We start from the raw sequence: 8,040 nt of genomic DNA, 5'->3' as shown, positions 1-8,040 counted from the left end.
CCCAGAGACAGCCAGCGCTGGGGACCGTGGGCCACGCCCTCCCCACAGGCCCCGGGCCAGGTCTCTGTGGGTGGGAGGGCTCTCAGGCCACTGGCGGGCACAGCCAAACCCCCTCCCTCCTCCTCCTGGCCTGGATTTCTAGACACTTTGGTGCTGTCCTAACATGTGGTCTTTATGAACACAGGTCCTTTTGGAACCAGAAACGGCGTGAACCATGATGAGCTCTAAGGCCAAGGGCAGGAAGAAATGTGACCAGGCTCTCCAGGAGCCACCCAGGGGCCTCCCCGGGCTCAACAATACAAACTTGGCTGCCGTGCAGACAGCAGCTCATCCCCACGGCGCCCGAACACCCAGCCCCTGGACGGCGAGAGACCTGTTGCTGCAGGTGCCCCGTGGTTGGCTGGTGAGGCCTGGCCCCAGGCGTACGCCACCTTCTCTGGGGCCACCTCTCTGGGTCTGCGGTGGGGTTCTCCTGGGAGCCCCCAGTCACCACAGGACCAACGTGGCCTGTCTGCAGCCCAAGAAGGTGGGGACACAGGTCTGTCCCCCGTGGACATCACCCGCGAGGCCGAGCAAGCACCAGTGGTGTCTGCGGGGAAGATGAAGGGCTCATGCACAGCCCCCATCTACTGAAGATGCTAAACGGGAGAAGCACAGACTGCAGCCACATGCGGTATGGACCAAACGCAAGTGTCCTTGCAGGAACCGATGTCTGAATGTCGAGGCTGTTCCCGGGCCACAGTGAGAAGGCCCAGGCCCCACGCAAGGCACAGAGAGGGGATGGGGGGAACATCTGCGAATCTGAGCTCATCGGGCATCACCCCAGAAGGAGAGGGAGAGAGCCAGAAGGAGATACGGAGGGAGAGGGAGAGAGAGGGAGGTACAGACGTCTCTCCTTTCCCTGGGGGTTCTCTAGTGCAGCCAAGCCTGAAAACCACTGCATTTCGGGAGATGGGTCCTCGTGGAAAAGTTAAATAGTAGCTCATGGCATTATCGACACATATTAAAATGGCCCCAAATCTTGGGGAGTCAGGGAGGGGAGCTGGCGGCTGCCTCGTAAAGGAGGAGAGATTGGGCGTCAGAGGAGGTGCCTGCCTCCACCACCTCCGCCGCCGCTGCCCCCCCCCAGGTCCCCGCAGACTTCATCTCCCAGCTGTGGTCCTGGGCTGGAAGGCAGCGGGGAGGTCAGGCCGTCCCAAGCATCAACGTTGACTTCAGGGCTGATCTGAAAGGCGCCTGGTGTTTGTTGAAGCAGAAAAAAGAGAAAGCAGTGGGCAGAGGATGGGAGGGGGAGGGAGCCCCCATCAGCCCTTCTCCCTGTCTCCCTCTCTGTCTCCCTCCCTCCCTCCCTCCCTCTACCTCCCTGCCTCTCACTCTCCCTCCATCTCTCCCTCTGCCTCTCTCCCTCCCTCTCTCCCTGTCCCTCTTGCCCTGTCCTGTCCCTCTCTCCCTCCCTCCATCCCTGTCTCTCTTTCCCTGTCCCTCTCTCCCTCTCCCTCTATCCGTCCCCCCTCCCTTTCCCCGTTTCCATCTCCCTCTCTGCCTCCCTCTTTCCCTGTCCCTGTTTCCCTGCTCTGCTCTCCCTCTCCCTCTCCCTCTCTCCCTGTCCCCCTTTCCCTGTCCCTGTTTCCCTGTTCCGCTCTTCCTATACCTCTTTCCCTCTCCCTCTCTCCCTCTCTCCCTCTCGTGCTCCCTCTCCCTCTCCCTCTCCCTCCACCTCCTTCCCTCTCCAGAGAGGGAAGGAGGTGGAGGGAGAGGGACAGGGAGCAGGAGAGGGAGGGGGGAGAGGGAGAGAGGGATAGAGGGAGGGAGAGGGACAGGGAGCAGGAGAGGGAGGGGGAAGAGGGAGAGAGTGATAGAGGGAGGGAGGGAAAGACAAAGACATCTCTCCCTCCCTCCCTCTATCCCTCTCTCCCTCCCTCTCTCCCTCCCTCTCTCCCTCTTCCTCGCTCCCTCTCCTCCCTCTCCCTCCGTCTCTCCATCTCCCTCACTCCCTCCCAGAGACAGAGAGATGAAGAGGCAGAGACAAGGGAGAGGGAGAGAGGGAGAGGGAGAGAGAGGGGGAGAGAGGGAGAGACGGAGAGAGGGAGAGAGAGAGAGGTCTCTTCCTCCCTTTCCCTCTCTCCTCCTTCTCTCCCTCTCTCCCACTCTCCCTCTTCCCTCTCCCTCCCTCCCCCCTCCCTCTCTCCCTCTCCCCCTCTCCCTCGTCTCTCCCTCTCCCTCCATCTCTCCCTCTCTGGGAGGGAGTGAGGGAGAGGGAGAGACGGAGGGAGAGGGTGAGACAGAGGGAGGGAGAGGGAGAGAGGAAGAGAAAGGGCGAGGGAGGGAGAGGGAAGGAGGACGAGACGTCTCTCCCTCTCCGTCTCCCTCCCCCTCCCTCTCTCCCTCTCCCTCCCTTCCTCTCCCTCTCCCTCTCCTAGAGGGAGGGAGGGAGAGGGAGAGACAGAGGGAGAGGAGAGGGGGAGTCGGAGAAGGAGGTAGGGAGAGGGAGAAGGCGAGAGGGTGCCTGCTTCCCTCTCTGTCTCCCTCCCTCCCTCCCTCCCTCTCCGTGTCCCTGTCTCCCCCCTCTCCCTCTCCCTCTCCCTCTGTCTCTCCCTCTCTGGGAGGGAGAGAGGGAGAGGGAGAAGGAGGGAAAGTGATGGAGGGAGGGAGAGGGAGAGAGGGTGAGGGAGAGAGGGAGAGAAGGAGGAGAGAGGGAGAGGGAGGGAGGAAGAGAGCTCTCCCTCTCTCCCCCCTCTCTCTCCCCCTCCCTCTCTCCCTCTCCCCCTCTCCCTTGTCTTTGCCTCTCCCTCCGTCTCTCCCTCTCTGAGAGGGAGTGAGGGAGACGGAGAGACGGAGGGAGAGGGAAAGGGAGGAGAGGGAGGGAGGGAGGGAGAGACGTTTCCTCCCTCCCTTTCCTCCCTCTTCTCCCTCTCCCTCTCCCTCTCCGTCTAACTCTCCCGCTCCCTCCATCTCTCCATCTCCCTCACTCCCTCCCAGAGGGAGAGGGGAGGGAGAGAAGGAGAGGGAAAGAGGAGAGGGAAGAGGGAGAGGAAAGAGGCAGAGGAAAGAAGCAGAGGGAAGAGGCAGAGAGGGAAGAGGGAGAGAGGGAGAGGGAGAGAGAGGGGGAGAGAGGGAGAGACGGAGAGAGGGAGAAAGAGAGAGGTCTCTTCCTCCCTTTCCCTCTCTCCTCCTTCTCTCCCTCTCTCCCACTCTCCCTCTTCCCTCTCCCTCTCTCCCCCCTCCCTCTCTCCCTCTCCCCCTCTCCCTCGTCTCTCCCTCTCCCTCCATCTCTCCCTCTCTGGGAGGGAGTGAGGGAGAGGGAGAGACAGAGGGAGGGAGAGGGTGAGACAGAGGGAGGGAGAGGGAGAGAGGAAGGGAAAGGGCGAGGGAGGGAGAGGGAAGGAGGGCGAGACGTCTCTCCCTCTCCGTCTCCCTTCCCCTCCCTCTCTCCCTCTCCCTCCCTTCCTCTCCCTCTCCCTCTCCTAGAGGGAGGGAGGGAGAGGGAGAGACAGAGGGAGAGGAGAGGGGGAGTCGGAGAAGGAGGTAGGGAGAGGGAGAAGGCGAGAGGGTGCCTGCTTCCCTCTCTGTCTCCCTCCCTCCCTCCCTCCCTCTCCGTGTCCCTGTCTCCCCCCTCTCCCTCTCCCTCTGTCTCTCCCTCTCTGGGAGGGAGAGAGGGAGAGGGAGAAGGAGGGAAAGTGATGGAGGGAGGGAGAGGGAGAGAGGGTGAGGGAGAGAGGGAGAGAAGGAGGAGAGAGGGAGAGGGAGGGAGGAAGAGAGCTCTCCCTCTCTCCCCCCTCTCTCTCCCCCTCCCTCTCTCCCTCTCCCCCTCTCCCTTGTCTTTGCCTCTCCCTCCGTCTCTCCCTCTCTGAGAGGGAGTGAGGGAGACGGAGAGACGGAGGGAGAGGGAAAGAGAGGAGAGGGAGGGAGGCAGAGGGAGGGAGGGAGGGAGAGACGTCTCCTCCCTCCCTCTCCTCCCTCTTCTCCCTCTCCCTCTCCCTCCAACTCTCCCGCTCCCTCCATCTCTCCATCTCCCTCACTCCCTCCCAGAGGGAGAGACGGAGGGAGAGGCAGAGACAGGGGAGAGGGAGAGAGGAAGAGGGAGAGAGAGGGGGGAGAGAGGGAGAGTGAGAGAGGGGGAGGGAGAGAAGGAGAGGGAAAGAGGAGAGGGAAGAGGGAGAGGAAAGAGGCAGAGGAAAGAGGCAGAGGGAAGAGGGAGAGGAAGAGGGAAGAGGGAGAGAGGAGAGAGGGAGATAGGGAGAGGAAAGAGAGAGGGAGAGGGAGGGAGAGGGAGAGAGGGAGGGAGAGAGGAAGAGACAGAGGGAGAGACAGAGAGGGAGTGGGAAAGAGGTAGAGGGAGAGCGGAACAGGGAAAGAGGTACAGGGAGAGAGGGAGGCAGAGAGGGAGGAGAGGAAGCAGGGAGAAAAGAGAGAAAGAACACACCGTCTACATTTCTGTCAAATGACACCGGGGATCCTTACACAACCAGGAGAAAGTAACACAGGGAGGCTCTTTCTCAGCTGGAACTGGAACTGCAGACGGGGCCAAACACCACCAGGCTGGCCACACGTGTCCAGCCGCCGCTCCAGCCCCGTCAGCCGTGAGTCCGGTCACCAGGGCTCTGAGTGTCTGCTCCAGGGAGCTGGGGTTCACCCTCTCACCCGGGAGGCCGGGCCAAGAGAGCAGGGCCCCGGGCTGGACACATAGGGGAAAACGCATCCCCACAGGACAGCTTGTGCGAGCAGATTCAGCTACCAGATTCTAGAGGCCCGGGACCACCCTGTGGCCCGTGAAACCCAGGAGCCACGAGGGTCTTGCAACGTGATTCCTGTCCGTTGGACTGTAAAGTTTGTGTAGGGAATCTTGGAAACAGTGGTAACAAGGCTGAATTGGAACGAGCTTTAGGCTATTATGGACCACTCTGAAGTGTGTGGGGTGCTAAAAACCCTCCCGGCTTCGCTCTCGTTGAATGTGAAGATCCCCGAGATGCAGCCGATGCTGTCCGAGAACTAGATGGGAGAACACTATGTGGCTGCCGAGTAAGAGTGGACCTGTCGAATGGGGAAAAGAGAAGTCGAAATCGTGACCGCCTCCTTCTTGGGGTCGTCGCCCTCGAGATGATTATGGGAGGAGGAGTCCTCCACCTCCCGCACATCTCCAAGATGGAGAGCCTTCTCCGTCAGCCAGAGCAGGTCCCTTTCTAGATATAGGAGAAGAGAGAGATCCCTGTCCCAAGAGAGAAATCACAAGCCGTCCCGATCTTTCTCTAGGTCTCCTAGCCGATCTAGGTCAGATGAAAGGAAATAGAAGACCACTTTGCAAGAGGAGTGGTGTACAGGCAATAACTTCATTTGGCAGGAGTATGTACAGAAAATTCAAGTTTTGTTTGAGACTTCCGAAGCTTGGTGCACTTTTTAAATGTTTTAGTTGTTCACATTTGTTTGTCTCTTGGGACAGTGACACATAAAGGTGTCATTCTCTATGGTTTGAAATGGGTCCTGGGAGGCATGTAATATGAAGAATTGTTACCTTACAATGTTCCCTTAAGCAAAATTGAACTTGCTTTGAATTTTTGGTCTTGCCTAGACTGATAATAAAACTCTAACTCCTGCCCACCTAAAGTGTGATGTTTACTATTATGGAAACAACACTGGCAAACATTGAAAAGACTTTCTGTAGCTGGGATATGGTATGCAGCTGTAGTTAAGCAAGCAGTCTTTAAAAGGTGCTGTGAACCCAAGCCAGCAGGTAAAAATGAAAGCCGCACCCTTACCCTAGATTAGAGGTTTAAAAATTCCACTAGTCTTCACACCGGACAAGAGATTGTCCAGGGAGTTTAAAATCTAAGAAGTTTCAAGGAAGTTAGTTTACCTTTGAGTTAGGTCATACGTCCCCTCTGTGATTGCTGTACATGAATACATAGCTCTTTGTAATATTTTTTGGAAATTTGAGATTATCAAGATACCAATGTCCTGCCAGATTAAGAGTATATTGTAGAGCTGAACTTTGAGTTACTGTGCAATTTTTTTTTTCATGCTGTCATTTGTAATATGTTTTGTGAGAATCCTTGGGATTAACGTTTTGGTTGCAAAAGAAAAAAAGAAAAGAAAAGAATCCGCCTGCCAATGCAGGGGACACAGGTTCAAGCCCTGGTCCGGGAAGATCCCAGGTGCCGCAGATCAACTAAGCCCGTGGGCCACAACTACTGAGCCTGCACTCTAGATCCTGGGAGCCAGAACTACTGAGCCCCCGTGCCACAACTACAGAAGCCCACACGCAACGAAGACCCAATGCAGCAAGAAAAAAAAGACGATACTGGCCAGGTGATCAAGGGTAAAATCGTTTGTCATAAGTCCCGTTGATGGTGTGTATCCTTGATGTGACCTGAGGAGAATGGCATTTTTATCTCTGTTTGGGTCTTCCGCCCCAAACCCCATAACTCCAGACCAACCATAAGAAAACATCAGAAAACAAACAGACTAACAAATTGAGGGACAAAACACCTGACCAGTCCTCCTCAAAACTTTCAAGGTATCAAAACCCAGCGACGTCTGAGAAATGTCACAGCCCAGAGGAGACTGGGACAGAAAAAGGATGTTAGGGGAACACTAGGGAAATTCTAATAAAGTGTGGACTTCAGTTAATAACAATGTATCCATCTTGGTTCCTTAGTTGGATAAACATGTCACACTAAGGTACTAATGAGTTGGAAATAGGGGTACTGGGTCAGGGTCCACGGCACTCTGTACACTCTGTACAGATCTTTGCAACTTTTTTGTAACTCTAAGCTCTTGTAAAATTAAGCGAGTACTGAACAGAGCTAAGAATGTTATTTCCCTGATTTGAACATGCCTGAGTTTCTTTTCATGGTCACATTTTTGCTATTTGGATGTGTCTTGGAATCAGTAGCAAAGGAGAGTTGCCAGCCCCTGGGAAGATGTGGGTGGTTCGCAGGTGGCTTGCTCTGGAGCTGAAGACCACGGTGGGAAGTCTGCAGCCTCGGGCTGCACTTAGAAACATGGGAGGGGATGGGCTAGCTCAGTTAGGGATGGAACCTATAAATAAAACTTTTTTCTTTTCCGTTATGGCTTATCACAGGATACTGAATATAGTTCCCTGTGCTAGACAGTAGGACGTTGTAGTTTATCCATCCTATATTTAATAGTTTGCATCTGCTAACCCCAAACTCCCAATCCAACCCTCCCTCACTGTTTCTCCCCCTTGGCAACCACAAGTCTGTTCTCTATGTCTGTGAGTCTGTTTTTGTTTTGTAGACGAGTTCATTTGTGTCGTATTTTAGATTTCACATATAAGTGAGATCATATGATATTTGTCTTTCTCTTCTGACTTACTTCACTTAGTATGATAATCTCTAGGTCCATCCACGTTGCTGCAAATAGCATTATTTCATTCTTTTTATGGCTGAATAAGATTCCATTGTATATATGTACCACATCTTCTTTATCCATTCATCCATCAGTGGACATTTAGGTAGCTTCCATGTCTTGGCTACTGTAAATAGTGCTGCAATGAACGTTGGGGTGCATGTATCTTTCTTTCTTTCTTCTTTCCTTCTTCCTTTCTTCCTTTCTTTCTCTCTCTTTCTTTCTTTCTTTCTTTCTCTCTCTTTCTCTCTTTCTCTCTTTCTTTCTTTCTTTTTTCTTTCTTCTTTTATTGTCACACGGCATGTGAGATCTTAGTTCCCTGACCAGAGATGGAACCCACGCCCCCTGCACTGGAAGCATGGATTCTTAACCACTGGACCACCAGGGAAATGCCAGGGGTGTATGTATAGTTTTGAATTAGAGTTTTCTCCGGGTCTATGCCCGGGAGTGGAATTGTGGGACCCTATGGCAGCTGTATCTGTTCCTGCACGCCTCACATCAACCACCTGCACTCCAATCCTTGCTCTCAACGTCATCTTCAGGGAACCCAACCTGCGACAGGGACCTTGACAAGAAGAAATGGCTCAGGGAAAAGCTACCTGCACAGGGAGGAGATAGAGACCATCGCCCCTGGGGTGCGGAGGGGAGAGTGGGTGCAGAGGTTTGTCATTTCAC

General features: G+C 54.8%; 1 pseudogene across 1 annotated transcript; it reads left to right on the top strand.

Moving 5' to 3' along the window:
- Positions 1-4,800: 4,800 nt before the first annotated feature.
- Positions 4,801-5,287, top strand: LOC309621720 (serine/arginine-rich splicing factor 3 pseudogene; annotated as a pseudogene). Its single transcript has one exon. The product of its transcript is annotated as a serine/arginine-rich splicing factor 3 pseudogene (transcript).
- Positions 5,288-8,040: the final 2,753 nt, after the last annotated feature.

Source organism: Balaenoptera borealis, assembly GCF_965194805.1.
Source record: "Balaenoptera borealis genome assembly, contig: HAP1_SCAFFOLD_924, whole genome shotgun sequence".
NCBI lineage: Eukaryota > Metazoa > Chordata > Mammalia > Artiodactyla > Balaenopteridae > Balaenoptera > Balaenoptera borealis.
Note: the sequence above shows the minus strand (reverse complement) of the source record. Positions and strands in the feature narration are given on the sequence as shown.